Genomic DNA, 20,851 nt, shown 5'->3' with positions numbered 1-20,851 from the left:
TTAGGTAGATATAAAGCAAGTATCGGAGGGAGTTCGTGTTATTTGGTTACATAACTACTGGCATTCCTGGGAGACCTAGTCTGTGAAGCAACATAAGATTCCAGGTTGTTTAAAAGAGCCACAACTTCCTCCTGCAGAGTAAGGAGCCTTTTTGACCATGTGGCATCGTGCTCAGCTGCCTTAGCATACTGTCGGAAATAACTGGAATTAATTTCAAAACCGGGTTCGAAGCCCGGGATGTTTCTGGCTTTGCGGTCTCAGGCGACACAGCCTGCTTGGAAGGAACTGAAATGTTCGTCCCGGATACAGAGACTTTGGGAGATATTGCAGGTGTAGCCGAGGGAGGTATTTTGAGGAGTTCACGATATCCCTGAACATCATAACCTGGAGACCTATCCGGACTCGGGGTGGGTGATGATACAACCGCCGTAAATTTACGTTTTCTGGGCTGCTGATTTTGTAGAACCGGCGCAGATTTCTGGAGTGGAGGAAAATGTTGTATAGTCAAAAGGGGTTGAATCTATTGGACACTGGGGTAAAAAAGGACTCTGAGGATAAAGGAGAAACTTCCAAAGCCTGCTTTTTTTTCATATCCTGTTGTCGTTTATGTTCTGGGCATTGTAAAGATCCTACTGAATGCTCCCCGGAACAATTGAGACAAAGTTTGGTAGGAGTCGTACATACTGTAGTTTCATGATCTTGTGCGCAATTGGCACATCGAGGGATTTGAGCCATACAGTTTTTTCTGGTATGGCCATATCGTTGGCATCGCCTACAGATAGTCGGTTGAAAGACAAATGGGTCGACCTGGGTACGAACCCGATAAATGGAAACGAAGGCAGGTAAAGTCTGGCTACGAAACGTGAGTTTAATAGTGCCAGTTGGAATATAACTGACCCGGCCATCCTGAACGGAGCGTCGGTTCATTCTCTGAGCTCCAACGATAGGGGCGGTCGATTCAGCAACCTGACAAATTTCCTCTACGGACAAATCTTTATCAACCCCTCGAATAACTCCGATCTTATATAGTGACGCAGAAGGAATAAACGCTTTAAGATTTTTTCCTTTAAGATAGGATTGGTGAGAAAGTTATTAGCTTGTGTGCTTGTCTGAAACTCAATTTGAATCCTATGGCGAGCTCGCCTAGCAATTTGAGTAACACCCTCAAATTTACGGTCATAAAAAAGTTTTCCCAAGGCCATGGGATGTATACTGCCCAATTTCTTACATTCATCAATGGCCTCCACAAATACTAGATAGGGGCCTTTATGTGGATCATCGTATGTCTGCGTTTCAGGTTTAAGAGCATACACATCAACCTTAGGAGAGGAAGCACGGTGACGATCCGATGGGGTTGGGTCATTTAACACAAGTGTATTTTCCATAGAGTACTCACGAATATCAACTTCTACAGACTCCTCCTCCATACTCTGTCCCCCACTCGACTCCGCCATAATGTGGGGAGGGAGTTAGAATTTAAGACATATAATACAAAACCTCGTACCGCTCCCAAGGAAGCTACTCGCACACCACACTGAGTAATATACTAGCACGTCCACTCTCCAACGTGCACCACACTGATGACTGCTACCTAGCGATGGGAATTATTCGATAGTCGCAAACTACCGTTTCATTCGATTGTTTTCAACAACATTCGATGTTTCATTCGGTTTATATGATACTGAATTCTCCTGCTGTAGTTGCTCCCACTTAGCTCAAAATGATAGCACGCAAGTCGAATGTTACGGAAACGATAGGAACCAATGCAATAGCATTACGGTGGCGCGAATTTTAAACAGTATCCAATGACGGTCCGTAAATATTATTCCCTGCATTACATGGGCAATCATACAGTAGACATTCCCGGTATTTGCTCCGAATTATTTTATAAAATTGTATCTCCATACAACCTAAAAACTGGAGAGCAAAGTGTCAGTATGTTTCTGATAAGTTAATTATTTTTTAACAATACTACCATGCCAGTAATTCATAATGTAAATTCTCTTCCCATCCCAACCAATGAAATTAACCAATTCTCGCGGGTTTACTCTCAGTTTAGCATTGAACAGTACTGTGAATGCAAGTTGTGCCGATATTTTAATTAAACTGTGTGTGGTATTTTATGTATATCGGGTAGATCATACACTCTAAAATGAACAGAAAAAATAGATCAGCAGTTTGACAACATTTTAGCAAAACTTCAGAATTTTCCGCGAAATGCTTAATTTGCAGAAATGAATTTCAGTGCCGGAACAATACATAAAATTTAAGGGATCACTTAAAACGAAAGCATTTTATTGCTTTTCAGCAATCTGATAATGTTGATAGTATTGATGTATTAAATATAGTGCACCATCCTGAGGGGTAGTTTCATCCTTGCACCATATTGGACGATCATTTTTAATATGAACATTAACTTGGGTAACGATTGCTCCGGCTATTTTCCCCTCAATCTCCCATCTCTCTAATAGTTCATTTAATGGATGAATGCATAATAAATTTGATGCAAAGTGTCGTTGGCTAAGTTCGCTTTAAATATTCATCAAATACGCAGTTATCGCCTCATAGAATTCTAGCGAAATCGTAACTTAGAATTCTCCCATCAGAATATATGATGTGGTAATCCTTACTTTGCCTCGTGACACCTCTCAGGGATAATTAAATTACTTTTTCGAAAAATACTATATTAACGTGAGGTCAACTGAAGCACCACATTTCCATATCAACAAATTATTCTCGGTACCATTCATCATCCAAAATCATTATTATGTTTTCCAAGTCCAGTCATCCGAATATAAGTGAAAAAATAAATATATATTTTTAATGGATTAATTCAAAAATTACCTAAATCTTAATAATATCAGCCTATCTCCTAAAATAATAACCTCTAAATTAGAAAATCTATATTTTATTTCTTGATTCCGGAATCACAAAGGAAAACAATATTTATCATTATCAATTATCTTCTTCTTCTTCTATAATAAAGAAATCTTTTGGTTGAAAAATAAGTCTGAGTCCCTAATCCTAATTAAATTTCTTAATAACATTATTTAGTTTAAGTCCAACAGTTCTTGTTACTTATATACATAATCAACTGGTAATTAAAAAAATAATAATAAAAAGAAATGATTTTAAAAAAATGCTTATTTTCGTCATTATCATTTCAACATTATTTCATTATTCACTCTTTTCGGCGTGTTAACGTTAGTAATCACAAGTAAGTTCCAAATTATTTTGGCCCAAAAATGGCTATTTCATATATATTTTGTTCTTAAATTGAAAAATATTGGTCTCCTCGAAAGTATCATAAGATTAAAATATTCAAATAACATCTTAAATAAATGTAGGTATCGTTCAAAGTTTAATTATTATTGTATTTCTAATAGAAATTGTACCAAACATGTTTTAGGGTTTAGCATTAATTAATCAGGTATCACTGATTCCGTAGGAATGCATTTGGTTAACTCTTATATGTAATTGCGGTAAAGATTTTAAATTATGGGATTATTATTTGAATCAAATTCATTCTTGACAACAAACTTCCAGTAATATTTAGTACAACGTTGGTATAAATTAACTATGAAGACGACAAGTTTCCCTTCATTTATTTCCTATTTGGATATTTCTTCCGAAGACAGTGTATGGTAACCTAAATATACGAAATATGCGGTGTATTACATCGTACGCGTGTACCATTAACCCTATATACCACTCATAACCATTTTATTATTATGCCGCAAATGGTAATCATCACCATCGGCCCATATTACGTCGTATTTACCGCCAAAATTACTCATAAATATATCTATCTCTCCGTCTACTACGATTAATTACCATCATATCATATAATTCAATCTCATAAACATATCACGACGAATAATTATTCACATTTGCACATAAACATGCCATTCAAATCATAAATTCTCTCTGTAAACATATATCATCACCAACATGACGGCAAATCATTTCAACATCACATTACTTTACTACAATGGTACTCTTTTGGGTTAAAATTCATATATCATACGCGTAAACACGCTAGCTTAAAAATGAAATGCATATATAAATCAAATAAGTTAACATCTACTCACATTTCATTGCGTCGTATCGGTAAACACATTCAGGTTATTCGTAAACCAACTATCTTCTTCAAGAATATATTTAAGGTTACGTCACTTTAAATACGAAGTTTTTATCCCATACTGGTTAGAAATTACATTCCAAAACTCTCCTGGTTTAGTTTTACGCATTCCTATCTTATGGCATAGATTGTAGAATCTGGAAGAAGTACCTATTCCCCTGTTAGTAATAATAGCTCAACATGGACAATTTCATTTCGAAGATAACCACGTCTGTGATTTTATCACGAAGAACTAGGTTAAACAACGTACCAAATATACACTATAATATCATTACAAATTTACTACATGTCAATTTCAAGAAAATAAAACATCTCTTTGGAACTTATCTTGTGATCACTGACGTTAGATGGTCGGCTTTGGACTGGATGTTGTCATCTAGGGATTGCGTCGAACAGCTTCATCCTCTGCTACGTCACCGTCAGGTTGTGACTCGGGACTCGGAATAGCAGTTACAGCTGGGCGGTATCCGTCAGACAGCCGGCTCCATATCCAGTTTAGCCTTGCATCATGATGTTGCAGTCAATCATAACAGAAAGAAACATTTCCAAACCATGAGTTAGTTTCATATCCATACTCTCAGGAATAAATATCAGGCTTGTAATTAATGTCAGGTTTTTAAAACAATACTTCAATATTAATCTTTAGTAGATATTTGACAGTTAAATTATTGCAAATTATTTCTGTAAATATTCTCTTTTCTGTTCGGCTCATCAATTTATACTTCGTAATATTTAACTTGGTTGCTTGTACGGACTTGAATATCCACTTCGACTACTGTTAGGGTATTTCCTAACTCTCTTCACGATATTCCTTTGTGAATGTCTGTTTTCCAATTTATTCTCTCACTTCGCGAGTTCTCCACTCGGTAACTTGTATAATATCTCCTTTCTATTCACACGAAGACTGGCTATATTTCTTGAGGATAAATTTATTTCGATTTAACCTTGCGGAATTTTTTATTGTTCAGCTTCTTGATCTTGTTTTAACAATATTGAAAAACCTTCTATTATTTTATCACGGCCGCATGGATCCTTGACAATTTTCCGTCTCGGTCCGTGATCTAGGCATCTTTAATTCATCAAATAAATATCTTTGCCGTCACGTGCACGGCCTTCTTGAATATATACACGCTCGTAAAATGTATACACTTCGAAATCACGGCCTAATTTACTTAATATATGCATTCCTTTGTGACGTATGGCCCAATTACGTAATATTCGCGATCATTACCGTGCATGGCAAACTTATAACTTCGTATGACGACCTTCATTCCGACATTAGGACGATGAAAACGGTACAATAGATAATCCTCCTGGACATCCTAGTGAAAAATATATCTCAGTGTGACCAACAACCGTCAACTTCCATCTGTGATCATCCCTGAACATTCTGAAGGAATCCTGATCTCAAAACGAGGCTCGCGTCAGCTTACACTCCATAAGAGCTTCAAATTTGGCGAGTTAACTCCTGAAAAAGTGAAAAGACTCCATTCACTGGTGGGTGAAATGGTGACTGAAGATTTACAACCTCTCTGTATTGTTGAAAAAAAGGGATTTATTAAATTACTTCATGAAATTGAACCACGTTACACATTGCCCAGCAGACGTGTTCTGACCAGAACAATATTCCTAGAACTGTACGAATCATGCAAGGCAGATATTCAAAGAAATCTTCACTTCACATCATATGTATCGATCACAACAGATATCTGGACCTCTTTAAATACAACATCTTTCCTAACTATCACTGCCCATTTTTTCAACAATGAATACATTTTACTGTCAAAGGTACTTGCAAAAAATGAATTTGAGACAAATCACACAGCTGTATACTTTGCAAGTGTCATAAGAAGAGTTCTGGAAGAATGGCATATCATGGACAAAGTTGTAGCTGTTGTTACCGACAGTGGAGCAAACATAACAGCTGCAGTGAGCTGCCATGTATAGCACATATGCTGAACCTGGTTGTACAGAATGCAGTGACCAACACAAACAACTTAGACAACATTCTCAAGGCATGCAGAGCACTGGTAACCTATTTCAAATCCAGTGTTACTGCATCAGACAAACTACGAGGGATTCAAGCAGAAATGGGAGTCGCACAGTATAAACTGAAGAAAGATGTTGCAACGAGGTGGAATTCAATATATTACATGCTGGAGAAGTTGCTGCAAGTGAAAGAATCTCTTTCAGCTGCTTTAACATCTCTACCTACTAGTCCACCACCCCTTACTGCAGAGCAGTGGTCTACCATTGAAGACTGTGTGGCTGTATTAAAGCCAGTGGAACTTCTGAAAAAGGAATTTTCTGCAGAAAAATACCCAACAATTTAAAATGTAATTCCATTAGTCAGAGGGATCCAAGTAACTTTAATGAGCAAGGAGCCACAAACTACATTGGGAACCACATTGAAGAACAAGGACAAGTTGGGAAGATGGACATCCCAGCATCTGCAACCTTACTGGATCCTAGATTTAAGAAGGTAACATTTGGAAATGAGACAAATTCTGAGCAATCTCAAAAACATCTGATTACAGTAGTGAGTTGTCAACACTTTGTGAGAGACAGATTACAGCAAAAGAACAAATTGTCTACCCTGCCACTACCAGCACTAACGACAATATTTGGTTCTTTCTAGAAGATAAGCTAGCACACTAAAAATGCAGAACGAATCCAACTAGCAATGAAACCATCCTGCTGCGACAGTACATTGACCAGCCATTTGTGGACATAAAAAGCAGTCCAGCAGAATTCTGAAAGAAACACAAATTGCCATGGAACACTTATACACATTGTCACAGAAATATCTCTCAGTTCCAGCAACATCTGTTCCAGCAGAAAGAATATTTTCAAAAGCTGGGCAGATTATGAGTGAAAGAAGAAACAGGCTGAAAGCAAAACATTTAGATCTTTTAATATACCTGAACACAAATATTTGAATATAGGAAGACAGTGGTAGCCTAAGTGTCTGATTAATTATACTGCAAGTTTGAAATGTTGTTTTAGTTATCCTAACCTGTTCTCCTATGTGCAAAGAACGAAAACGTTTTATCTAGCTACTTTATGTACGTTTTACCACGACATATTATTAGTGATTGCACATATAAATGCTTATTGCTCTACTACATGTGTGTTTCACTCAGTTCGCGGTTTGGTTGCATTGTTTCATGTTAAAATGCCATTTTTAAAATATAATGTAAGAGTCTGAAAATCTATGACAGTTTTGAAGAGAGCTATGTTTAACGGCTGTTTGCACATGTATATTATTTGACATGATACCAGTTAAATAAATAAAAATGAATTTTACTGTACTTCCTCCTACGAAGAGAAATTGCCTAACCTAAAACTGACCACGTACCCAATTAAATATTTCATATTAAAATAAGTAGGCCTATGTGGTCCTAGTGTCCATAATTCTATAAATTGTTCCTAATGATTGGCACAGATCTTGTGGGAGCCGAAATTGCAAGGATCAGAGTAAATATAAGACCGTACACTGTAACAAGCGTGCATATTGTAGTAATTAGTAACTACCGTAAAGAATGTCAGCAATTCGAAAACCGAATGAAACTGTCGAATAAAAACATTCGGTTGTGCTCCTGGACTATCGTTTAACAATCGATAGCAGGAAACATTCGATATGCCCATCACTACGAGCTACCTGCCGAACATCCTTGAACTACTGGCAGCCATGACACTTACAGGCAAAACAAACGACAGACAGTGATTGTACTTGTATAGACGTACGGTACACATTAACTTCCGTCAGGAGCGCTGTAACGAATGTGTTTAGCAGTCATATCGTTGGTGCGTACCTACCGAGAGACGGCAGACTCCATCTTTATCTTCTCTTTCAAAGGTGATGTTGGGCTCCCTTTGCGACGGCAGACGAATGGGAATCAGAAACTAGTGCTGGGACTGGGTAGGGAAGGGTCCAGTTAGTTCATTTGCTGGAAGTAGTTCATTAGATACCGTTCATAGCCTTGAGTCGTTCAAATGAACGAGGTAGTTCATGATGTGATATAGGCCTAGAAACAGCCCTCGCGGCACTTCGTTCAGATGAACGAGTTAGTTTATTATGAGCACGAACAGAAAACAGCTACACAGTGCTTCCGACCGTCTGCCTAAGTAAAGAAATGGTATCTAAGAGACGGAGAGACATATAAGCTTTCTAATTTTGTATAACTCCTTCTCCCCCATTTGAGGAGGGTGAGTGATGTGCTGTCACGTGACCATTAACACGTTGGCCATTATTGAGCAAGCTTATTTGTCGTTCAAATGAACGAGGTAGTTCATTTGTGCTGTCTGCATGGAAGCATCTCTCGCGGCACCACGTTCAATGAACGAGGTGGATAATTATGAGCATACCAGCAATAGCATAGCGGCGCGAGTTAAATACGTATATTTTACGATAGCTGGTGCTTGCTCAGGTCTTAATATGAACGACAAACCACATAGCATTCAACCGCACCGCACCTCTTACGCTATTTAAAGCTCGGCGGTTCGAGGGGCGTATGGATCAGCTGTTTGAGAGAGAAGAAGCGATTTACCTATTTTATCCACGGAAAACCATTTCTCTAAGATGATAATTGTCCTTTTTAGCTGTTAAGAGCTGTTGAAGCGAGACCTGTTGAAGCGTCCTCTTAATAAGGAATGTTCCTGAATAACTAACTAATATTACAATGTTAGATATAAGTCTATACAAGTATTTACTCTATAAAACCAATGTTTTTCCTTCTGCCTGACACTGCACTCATCAGAGTGGGATGTGTCAGGCCCCACTGACGGTGGGATGTATGCAGGTGTTTTATCAGAAGCCCGTTAACTTTTGATATGCTGTATTGGTGTGTAAAATCTAATTCCCTTGATATTTCCATTAATATTACATTGTAATAAGAGGAGTAATGACTGAAATTAAGAACTTATATAGTTTTCTGTCGATCACCACCTAATTTTAACCACTACTTCATTCATCTTATTTTAGACATCATTACGCATGGGGCAGGACAGATAGTAACCGAGAATGAGAATCGTCTCACAGGAAAAGGAAAAGGGGTTGAGCAGCTATTATTTTATGAACAGTAATATCTGAACTCTTTTACGGCCCCCATTTATTGTTAACGGTTTCCATGGAGGTCGAGGTGGCGAAATTCAATCCCGCAGGATTTCTTTTACGTGCCAGTAAATCTTCTGATAAGAGACTGTCGTATTTGGGCACTTCGAAATTTATGAGCGTTTTCTATGTGGTGTGAACAATTTTAACATATGTTGTCATTTTAGTTTATTATTCTTCTACGCCAATACACTTATCTTAAGATAACATATGCGTACTGTCGGTTACCATGTGATAACATGATTTTGCTACTCCGCTCCAAGTGCGAGTAATTTCGTTGTGCCTCATGTTGTTGACATTGATTGTTTTGTGTGTAGACAAAGTATTTATTTTCCAGTGCCAGTGTATAATTCTCACAACTGTCGTGTATTATAGAACGCTTACAGTACGTAAGTGCCAGACTATAAACAAGTTTTTTATTTTTTCGTAATGTTTTAAGAGGTAAACCGGCGATATTATCACCCCATTGTGTGTATTGTGGACCATATTTTGCATAAAACCGGACTCAAACAAACACGAGCTCATTTATAGCTAGCAGGCAAGTACCGGTACGACATTTTGCGAACTTGGAATTTGATTGTCGTCTCTCGGAGCTCCTAGCACGAACAGCAAACAAGTACCCAATGCACAGACTTGTGTCTAGCGCCTGACAATGTGCAGCCACTCGGAGCAACTCGCCTAAGTTCGGTCCTGCTTCGTTTAGCATTCTGTCTGGCGCATATTTTCACATGAACTGGCGCCTACAGCTGGTTTTATAGGCACAGTTTGCCGCTGAAGTATTGTTGGGTAATGTTGAGAATTATTGATGAGTAAAGTACGGTATATAGAAAGAACGTTCTAGAGTCTTCTAATTAGTAACTGGAGGTGACAAACCAGTTCCGCGGCATTCTTAAAATGGAGAAATTCAGGTGCGGTGTGTGCAATAAGGATTTTAAGTATAGGAAAAACTGAAACAGTCACGTTAGATCGAAACATTGGAATTCCTCTCCCGAGTTTCAATGTGATTTGTGCTCCTTTAGCACGAATAATAAATTTAGTTTCATTCGTCATAAAAATTTAAAGCATAGGAACCAGATTTCAGAAAATCAATCGAAAGTGAAATTCCCCCTTTATGTAGAAGGTCGTGGAACTAGAGACGAGATTGTTCAACATTTTATTAGTGATCATGACATTCCAGTTAAGACTGAACTTTTAGAATTTTCAAACGAAGAAGAGTTTAAAGACCGGAAAATCAAAATAGAAAAGGATGATTTGTGTGAATTTGTTACATGGCAGTCAAAATACATTCGAAAGATTGATGGCTCAGCGATGTGTTCCTATCAATGCCACAGAGACGGTAATTTGAAATGTAAAGGAAATGAACTGCGCCATCGCAAAATACTTGGTAGCAATAAAATAAATGGACACTGCACAGCGTCAATTGGTGTTACATTTCATGTATCAGTGTCGTACTGTAGATCTCATGCCGGTCACCAGGGCGAGTTGGGTCCGATGAGACTCTCTGAACCAGACAGAAAGTAGCTGGCAACGAAAATTGCCATCTAAATTCCATTCGATAATATATTGGGTGAAATTAGGGATTCTGTCCGTGGTACTGTCATAGAGCGTGTACACTTACTCGCTAGAAAGGATCTTTTTAAACATTGAGCAGCAGTACAATTTAAAGTCCGAAGCTGTACGCCATGGTAACGATTGTACGAGTGTTGAATAGTGGATCCAAGAGATGCTGGAAATCGGTGGCGTAGTTCGTTTCAACAAAGGTCAGAGAATACCTTCCGAAACAAATCCTGAGCAAAAAGAGGAAGATTTTGTCCTCATTATTATCGATGAAGCGCAGAGAGAAATACTTGAACGTTTTGGAAGGAACATCGTTTGTATTGATGGTACCAAATACAGTAGAGACAATACGCGACACTTCCGGATATAACTTTGTTAAGAAATGAGAGACAAGTCGCAAGTGGCTCTCCTAGTGGCTTGACCTGAAAATTCGCGCTAAATTCAAATATCAATGGAAATGTATATACGGAAGTGGATAAATAAATTCCGTCTAGAAAGAAAGTGTGGCTAAGATATTAACTTCAAAGTTGCTAAATCCATTCTGGATAAATTAATGAAGAATTTTTGAACAGGTTGTTATTTAAAGACTGAAATTAGACATATAATCAAGATGTGAAATGGACTGCTGTGAAAGGGCTTGATCATTCATTAATGCATTACTTTTTTTAGCTTTAGAATTCCTGCCTGAACGTTCACGGCTGGATTTTTCTTTTTCCTCATTTAAAAGCATTACATCATCATATTAAAACACTTGTCAAACAAAAATACCGGCACATTCCTTACACACGTGATTCAATGAATTTACATTTAAGAACTGGACAATTTTCCTTTTAAGTTGAAGCTTACTAACAGAAAGAAAATCTATAAATTTAGCCTCAAAAACATTCAAACTTTCCCTATAAGCAATAGTTGCCATAATGCCATTATTTTAGGGTAAAGCAAATTTGCATCATCATATTGTTTCAACAAAACATGTACATTTCTTAAATCACCCATATTTTCTTCAGTGCTTCACAACGCATTACGGCATTCCAAATGGGGTAACTTGGAACATAACCAGCCACACACATATGCATATGTATTTTCCTAAATTAAATTAAACCCGCAGATCACACCTACAATAACGCATCGGCATTGAAGGTTAGATGCTGCACTACACAATAAAATACGCGTATTATATTTTAAGCCAGTTGAAATATGGGTCGAGTAGGTCAGAAGATAATAAGTACTATAGAAATCTCTTCTTCACTCGAAGAATATATATGGAAACACACTATTACTTATATTTTCTTGTCACGAGGGGAACGGAAGAAAGATCCCTACTTCATAGTTACTGCAGCCAAACACAGCACAAACCTTTCCCCTCGTGTTGAGAGGAGATATCAAGGAATGACACACACTACTATTTAATTACATCAACTCACTGTAAACGCATAAATAACACCAAAAACATCACACACAAATACACGTGTTCTAATGACAGAATGAGTAGTTCTCAGGTCATCCGCTGGAGAGAGCTCTAATAGCTATCCCTCGATATCTCGCAGAGTGTCGCGTATTGTCTCTGCCGTATTTGATGGTACCCACGGTCTAAGTAAGTACGCTTTCGAACTGACTGCCCTCTTAGTGTAAATGTCAGGGTTTCCCTTGCGCTTCCATGTTATCGGACACAGCATTACTTGAAATTTTATTTACGACGTTTAGAAATGCTCTTCCAGACGCGTTAAACCCTGAAGTGTTCATGTCGGACATGGCTGAAACATTTTTAATGCATCGCTTGCCGTCATGATGCCGGCCCCGTGGTGTAGGGGTAGCGTGCCTGCCTCTTACCCGGAGGACCCGGGTTCGATTTCCGGCCAGGTCAGGGATTTTTACCTGGACCTGAGGGCTGGTTCGAGGTTCACTCAGCCTACGTGATTAGAATTGAGGAGCTATCTGACGGTGAGGTGGCGGCCCCGGTCTAGAAAGCCAAGAATAACGGCAGAGAGAATTCGTCGTGCTGACCACACGACACCTCGTAATCTGCAGGAATTCGGGCTAAGCAGCAGTCGCTTGGTAGGTCAAGGCTCTTCATGGGCTTTAGTGCCATGGGTTTGGGTTGGTTTGCAGTCATGATGCCCCCCAAGTTTCGTTTATTTTGTTCGTGGCATGTAGATCGGGCATGGAGGAAAGACCTGTGCAAAATCAAAGGGCGCGAGAAACAAGTTGAGATCTACAAAGGGCTTAGAATACTCCTGGAGGAAAGAGACGAAGTTGCCTTTTCTAGCTGAAAGGTGATCCCGACACCAAGGAATTCGGCGAGTACTTTGAGGCTAACTACGAACAGACAGTGACTAACTGGGCTTATTGTCATCGCCTCCATGCAGGGCTCAACATTAATATGCACCTAGAGCGTATGCATGGAGTAGTTAAGCACATTTATTTGAAAGACAAAAATCCCAAGAGACTGGACCTAGCTATGCATACTCTTATGAGATTTGTCCGAGACAAAATGTTCGATCGCCTCATTTTTTTAAATAAAGGAAAGCTTACGCATAAATTGTCGGCGCTGAGAAAAAGGCACGTGAAATCACTGTCACTCTCTTCCGAGGGAGTAGACTTCCGAAAAGCAGACTGAATTTTATGAAGTAAGGAAGGTGGATGGCGAATACTGTGACTGCAGCTTAAGGTGTACCGAATGCAAGTTCTGCCTCTGTGTTCACATTTGTACATGCACTGATTCGTCCATCAGATTTAATATGTGCAAACACATTCATCTGATTGGAAAGAGTTTAACCAGCATCAGAGACGGAAGTGGTAGGAATGAAAGTGCATGAACTGACTATTCAAGAATCGCCCCCTTGTGAGGAAAGTGCAGCTGTTTTCAACGAACTGCAGAATCCTCTCAAGAGAAAACTTTACAGTGACGTAGAAAAGAGGAAGTTACAACTTTGAGAACATTTTGAAACAATTCTTGCCGATATCCAGTCACCTGAGCATGCAGGATTTGTTGATAATCAGCTTAAACCTATAATTTCAATTATCCATGCGCAAAATAAAAGAGCAATACTGGCTCCATCGACTTCATCACCCGGGGCAACCAAGTTTCAACTTCAAAGAAGACTCTTCTCCACGAAGAAGGCCCACAAAAAGATACCGTTGAGTTTATCAAGACCTACCGATAGCGAGCAAGAAGCTATTGCTGCCAATTTATTGCTATGCTGATTTGTTAAAAGTGTATTTTAGTGTAAATATGTGCGTGTACATAGTGTATGTTAGTGTAAATACGTGAGTGTACATAGTGTATGTTAGCGCAAATACGTGAGTGAACATAGTGTATGTTAGTGTAAATACGTGCGTGAACATAGTGTACAGTATGTTAGTGTAAATACGTGCGTGAACATAGTGTATGTTAGTGTAAATATGTGAGTGTACATAGTGTATGTTAGTGTAAATACGTGAGTGTTCATAGTGTATGTTAGTGCAAATACGTGAGTGTACATAGTGTATGTTAGTGTAAATACGTGCGTGTACATAGTGTATGTTAGTGTTTTAGTTACGCTATTGCCTCGCCAGTAACACTGAGGCACGATCAGGTTGAAGTGCTGTTTAAGTTTACTAGGAGATGTCTTGAGGGAGCAAATTAGTTCAGCTCTAAATTACAAAAGCCATAAAAATCTAGGCTACTACTTAGTAACTTGCCATTCGGTATTGAATTTTAAATTACAATAAAATAACGTAATATTTGAATATTTGCTAATATTTGGACACTCGTATTCCATTAGTGATGGCTGGTAAATAACGTAACGAGTGTTTTACGCGCTTGTAACGGTTATAGCATGTAACGGTTACAGGAGATATCCAGTTACTGAAATAACTCTGACACGACAATACTCGGGTAAACTCGGTTAACACCGGCAGCGCGTGGCCGTACTCCCGAGCAGTAACCGCCTCTAGTAACTAGTATTTTTATCCTCACAGAAGATCGGCAATACTCGGGTAAACTCGGTTAACGAGGCCAGTGCGCGTACGAAGTCGTTACCAGTAACTGCCTCCCGTAACTAGTATTACAATATCCAGTTACTGAAATAACAGCGGCTCGGCAATACTCGTGTGTACTAGTGATGGGACATTCGATTCATTTGATTCCGTTCACGTTACTGAATCGATACACTGATCCAATTCACGGCTCATTGGTCACCGCTCGTACTGCATCTGTGTAGTACGTGCTGGTAGGACAGCAGCAACAGCATTCAGTGCTCGCAGCTGCCATCTGGTCTTCATACTATGAACTCCTTTCTTAGAAAAAATGCTAGTTACTCTAATACATCGAAGGTTTCCGGTGACGCAGGGTGGGAAAGGTTAGGATTAGGAAGGTAGCAGCCACGGCCTGAATTAAGGTACAATCCCACATTTCCTGGTGTGAAAATGGGGAAACTACGGAAAAACCATCTTAACGGCTGCCGATGGTGGGATTCGAAACCACCATCCCCCGAATGCAAGCGCATAGCCACGCGATATTAACCGCACGACAACTCGCTCAGTCTTTTTTAAAAATATTTTTCTATCAGCTGAGGATTTTTTTAAATCGTCATATTTTGTATAGGCTACCCGAGATGTACAGTAGCCCGGTGGTTTTCTGATTCAACATACTGTTATTGCGTCTGTCCACATATGATTGAAGTCTTGTGCAACGATGTGACATATGAACTGAGAGAATACTGAGCCGTTCTTCCCAATATAAAACAGATACTTTTGAGTGGTCATGAGCATGACTCATAGTCATAGGGCAGGCTAGAGTCGAGTTTAATTGTCAAATGTCAACTAAGTTATAATACTAAGATTCATTAAACTAATAAATAGTATAACCTAATAGCCTACCTACTTACTAGCTACTTCAGAATTATGTTGTGACTACCTTTTCAACACTGTAAATAAATCCATCTATTATTTAAACCTCCCTGTAAGAAGAGGACAGTGAATGAAAATGGGTATTATTTTCAAATGAGCTGAGCTCGAGAGTCCATTATAGCATACGATTCTTTCGATGTGCCACGATTTACTGTCTCGCTGCAGCTGAAGCTCGGCTCTCCGCGTGTCCAGTGAGCCGATAAGGAGCCGTGTGTATCATGTGTCTCACTGAGCCGCGCTCGTTCACGATTCTTTCGATGTGCCATGATTCACTGTCTCGCTGCAGCGGAAGCTCGGCTCTCCGCGTGTCCAGTGAGCCGATAAGGAGCCGTGTGTACCTTGTGTCTCACTGAGCCGCGCTTGTTCACGATTCTTTCGATGTGCCATGATTCACTGTCTCGCTGCAGCGGAAGCTCGGCTCTCCGCGTGTCCAGTGAGCCGATAAGGAGCCGTGTGTATCATGTGTCTCACTGAGCCGCGCTCGTTCACGATTCTTTCGATGTGCCATGATTCACTGTCTCGCTGCAGCGGAAGCTCGGCACCCCGTCAACGTCCAGTGAGTGCGCCACTCAGCACTGTCCGCTGGGAGTAAGCTGAATCGTGTGCCATGAGCTCGCCGTTCCTGTGAATCGATTCACTCGGACACTTCAATGAATCGATACACTGCTTCGAATCATGCATTCAGTAGCCAACACTAGTGTGTACTCGGTTGACGAGGCCAGTGCGCGGATGAAGTCGTTACCAGTAACTGCCTCCCGTAACTAGTATTATAATATCCAGTTACTGAAATATCAGCGGCTCGGCAATACTCGTGTGTACTCGGTAAACGAGGGCACCGCGCGGTCCTGCACGCTTCCAGTAGCCGCCTCAAGTAATCAGTACTGACTCGTACACGTGTGTGGGAATTATGAAGTGGGAAGAGCCGTGCGGCCGTACTCACTACCAGTTTCCATCACAGTAATCAGAATTTATGCAAGTTATTTCAGTTTGTAATTAACAGTATTCTTAAATGATGGTGGATTGAATATTTGTTGTGTTCCTTGTTCTTGCTTCTGGTTTTTCTACAAAGTTATTTAAGCATGTATTTTACATTAATTTACAGTATCTCTCTGTTATTTGGAGGTAATGTTTCGTCATTCTTGAACTGATCGACTTCATGTATGTACCAATTACATAGAAGGGAATTATGACTGAACTTACGCTCCTTACGTCAACCTTGCACTTGGTACACATACTATACCTCCATAATGCTTCCTGCTTTGGAGGACATTTGGAATACTAAGCGACCGCTCCTCACCCCGCATGTCTGCATATTATGAGGTGACGCGTGGTCAGCGTAACGAATCCTCCCGGTCGATATTCGCGGCATTTTTGACTAAGACCGTCATCACCGTCAAATAGCTTCTCAAGTGTATAAACACGTGGACCTCTCGAAGCAGCTCTCAGATGCAGTTGAAAATCGCTGACCAGGCCGGCACGCTACTGGCACTGTATTTCCTTTGTGCAGCGAATACTAGGTACCCCTCTTGTAATAACAACAATACTTTTATTGACTTTACGTCCCACTAACTACTTTTACGGTTTTCGGAGAAGACGAGGTGTCGGAATTTAGTCCAGCAGGAGTTCTTTTACGTGCTAGTAAAACTACCGACACGAGGCTGTCGTATTCAAATACCACCGGACTGAGCCAGGATCGAACCAGAGCCTCAACCGTCTCAGCCACTCATTTCGGCACTAGAGGTTATTTTTAACCGTTAACCTTAACGAGTGTTTTTGTGTAACCGCTCCAGTTATAACCGTAAATCAAAAATAACTGCTAAGCCCATCCCTATATTCCATTACTATCGGAAGGCGCCCCCACTACTATTTGAAGAAGCGTTAGTAGAACTGCTTCACCCGAGCACAGCCGAGTATAACCCACAGATCTCACCCGAGCGTGGCCGAGTGGCTGCACATTGTCAGGCGCTAGACACAAGTAATGCACAACGCCACCGCCAGTTGAGGAGTGTGAGAGATGTGCTGTCATGTGATCATTAACACGGCACGCCATTGGCCATTTATGTGCGGGCTTATTTTGTCGTTCAAATTAACGAGGTAGTTTAAATTAACGAGGTAGTTCATTTGTGCTGTCTTGATGGAATCAGCTCTCGCGGCACTTCGTTCAATGAACGAGGCACCAGCTTGTACGTACATTTTACAATAGATGGTGCTTGCTTAGGTCATCGTCCTCTAACATGCTGTGTGCTTGCGTGAACGGCCCCTTCAAATTAATTGAACGAACTCGTACTAGTTCAAATAAAAGAGTCGTTCAAATGAACTAGCTAGTTCATGAATGACCCAACTCTAGGACTGGGGTAGGAGGCTTTCCTCCGAGTAGTGATGTGCGCGAGTGACGCCTGGATTCTCGAGAATCGGTTCCTACGACTCCGAGGTCGCACTCAATGTTGCATGCGAGGAATCGGTTCCAGATGACGTCACGAGAGTGTGCTGGGCGTACTCACCAGAGTGAGTCTTCCATGTATGTTGTTGTTGTTGTTTGAGTCATCAGTACATAGACTGGTTTGATGCAGCTTCCGTGCAACCCTATCCTGTGCTAACCTTTTCATTTCTACGTAACTACTGCATCCTACATCTGCTCTAATCTGCTTGTCATATTCATACCTTGGTCTACCCCTACCGTTCTTACCACCTACACTTCCCTCAAAAACCAACTGAACAAGTCCTGGGTGTCTTAAGATGTGTCCTATCATTCTATCTCTTCTTCTCTTCAAATTTAGCCAAACCGATCTCCTCTCGCCAATTCGATTCAGTATCTCTTCATTTGTGATTCGATCTATCCATCTCACCTTCAGCATTCTTTTGTAACACCACATTTCAAAAGTTTCTATTCTCTTTCTTTCTGAGCTAGTTATCGTCCATGTTTCACTTCCATACAATGCCACGCTCCACACGAAAGTCTCCAAATACATCTTTCTAATTCCTATATCAATGGTTGAAATGAGCAAATTTCCTTTCTTAAGAAAGCTCCTCCTTGATTTTCTAATCTGCACTTTATGCCCTACTTACTTCTGCCATCGTTAGTTATTTTACTACCCAAGTAACAATATCCATCTACTTCCTTTATGACTTCATTTCCTAATTTAATATTTCCTGTATCACCTGCCTTCGTTCGACTGCACTCCATTACTTTTGTTTTGGACTTATTTATTTTCATCTTGTACTCCTTACCGAATACTTCGTTCATACCATTCAGCAGCTTCTCGAGATCTTCTGCAGTTTCAGGTAAAATAACAATACCATCAGCAATTCTCAAGGTTTTGATTTCCTCTTCTTGGATTGTGATTCCCTTTCCAAATTCCTCTTTGATTTCCTTTACTGCCTGTTCTATGTAAATGTTGAAAAGGAGGGGGGACAAGCTGCAGCCTTACCTCACTCATTTCTGGAATGCTGATTCTTTTTCAAAGCCCTCGATTCTTATCACTGCAGACAGATTTTTATACAGATTGTAGATAATTCTTCGTTCTCGGTATCTGATCCCAATCAACTTCAGAATCTTAAATAGCTTGGTCCAATCAACATTATCGAATGCCTTTTCTAGATCTACGAATGCCATGTACGTGGGCTTGTTCTTCTTTATTCGATTCTCTAAGATCAGACGTAAAGTCAGGATTGCTTCACGTGTTCCTACATTTCATCTGAAGCCAAATTGATCTTCTCCCAACTCAGCTTCAACTTGTTTTTCCATTCTTCTGTAAATAAAACGGGTTAACATTTGCAGGCATGATATACCATACTAATAGTGCGATAGTTTTCACACCTGTCGGCACCGGCTTTCTTAAGAATAGGTATAACAACATTCTGCCGAAAATCGGATGGGACTTCTCCTGTCTCATACATCTTACACACTAAATGGAATAACCTTGCCATGCTGGTTTCTCCTAAGGCAGTCAGTAGTTCAGAGGGAATGTCATCAATTCCAGGTGCCTTGTTCCTATTTAGGTCGCTCACAGCTCTGTCAAACTCTGACCTCAAAATTGGGTTTCCTATTTCATCAGCATCAACAGCCTCTTCTTGTTCCAGAAGCAAATTATATACATCTTCACCTTGATATAATTGTTGGAAATGTTCCTGCCATCTTTCTGCTTTGTCTTCTTTCCACAGAAGTGGCTTTCCATCCTATCTCTTAATATTCATACACCTAGATTTCCTTCCTCCAACGGTTTCCTTGATTTTCCTGTATGCAACATCTACCTTTCCTAGAACCATACAACCTTCCACATCCTTGCACTTCTCCTTTAACCATTCTTCCTTAGCTACCTTGCACTTTCTATACACTTCATTCTTTAATCGCCTGTATTCTTTTCTGCCCTCTTCATTTCTCGCATTCTTGTATTTTCGTCGTTCATCGATCAGGTCTAGTATCTCCGGAGTTATCCACGGATTTTTAGTTGATCTTTTCTTCCTTCCTATTATTAATTCAGCAGCCCTACTGACTTCATTTTTCACGACTATCCACTCTCCCTCTATTGTGTTTCCTTCAGCCTATTCATTTATTCCTTGTGCAACATGTTCCTTGAAACAATCCCTCACACTCTTTTCTTTCAACTTGTCTAGATCCCATCTTTTATCATTCTTCCCTTTCTTCAACGTCAGATGGAATTTCATGACCAACAAGTTGTGGTCAGAGTTCACGTCTGCTCCTGGGAAAGTTTTGCAATGCAACACCTGGTTTCTCCAGGTCACTTCCACGTATACAGCCGTCGTTTGTGGTGTTTGAACCAAGTATTGGCAAGGATTAAATTATGATCAGTGCAGAATTCAACCAACCGACTCCCTCTTTCGTTCCTTTGTCCCAATCCGAATTCTCCTACCGTATTACCTTCTCTTCCTTGGCCTACCACTGCATTCCAGTCTCCCATCACAATTAGATCCTCGTCATCTTTTACATATTGTATTAAATCTTCTATCTCTTCATATATTAATTCGATTACCTCATCATCCGCTGAACTAGCAGGCATACAGGCCTGCACTGTTGTGGTGGGCATTTGTTTGGTGTCTGTCTTGATGACAATAATTGTTTCACTATGCTGGTCGTAGTAGCTTACCCGCTGCCCTATTTTCTGATTCATTATTAAACCAACTTCTGCGTT

The sequence above is a fragment of the Anabrus simplex genome, chromosome 10 (assembly GCF_040414725.1).
Source record: "Anabrus simplex isolate iqAnaSimp1 chromosome 10, ASM4041472v1, whole genome shotgun sequence".
Taxonomy (NCBI): Eukaryota; Metazoa; Arthropoda; class Insecta; order Orthoptera; family Tettigoniidae; genus Anabrus; species Anabrus simplex.
The sequence above is the reverse complement of the archived record's forward strand: the minus strand, read 5'-3'. Positions refer to the sequence as shown.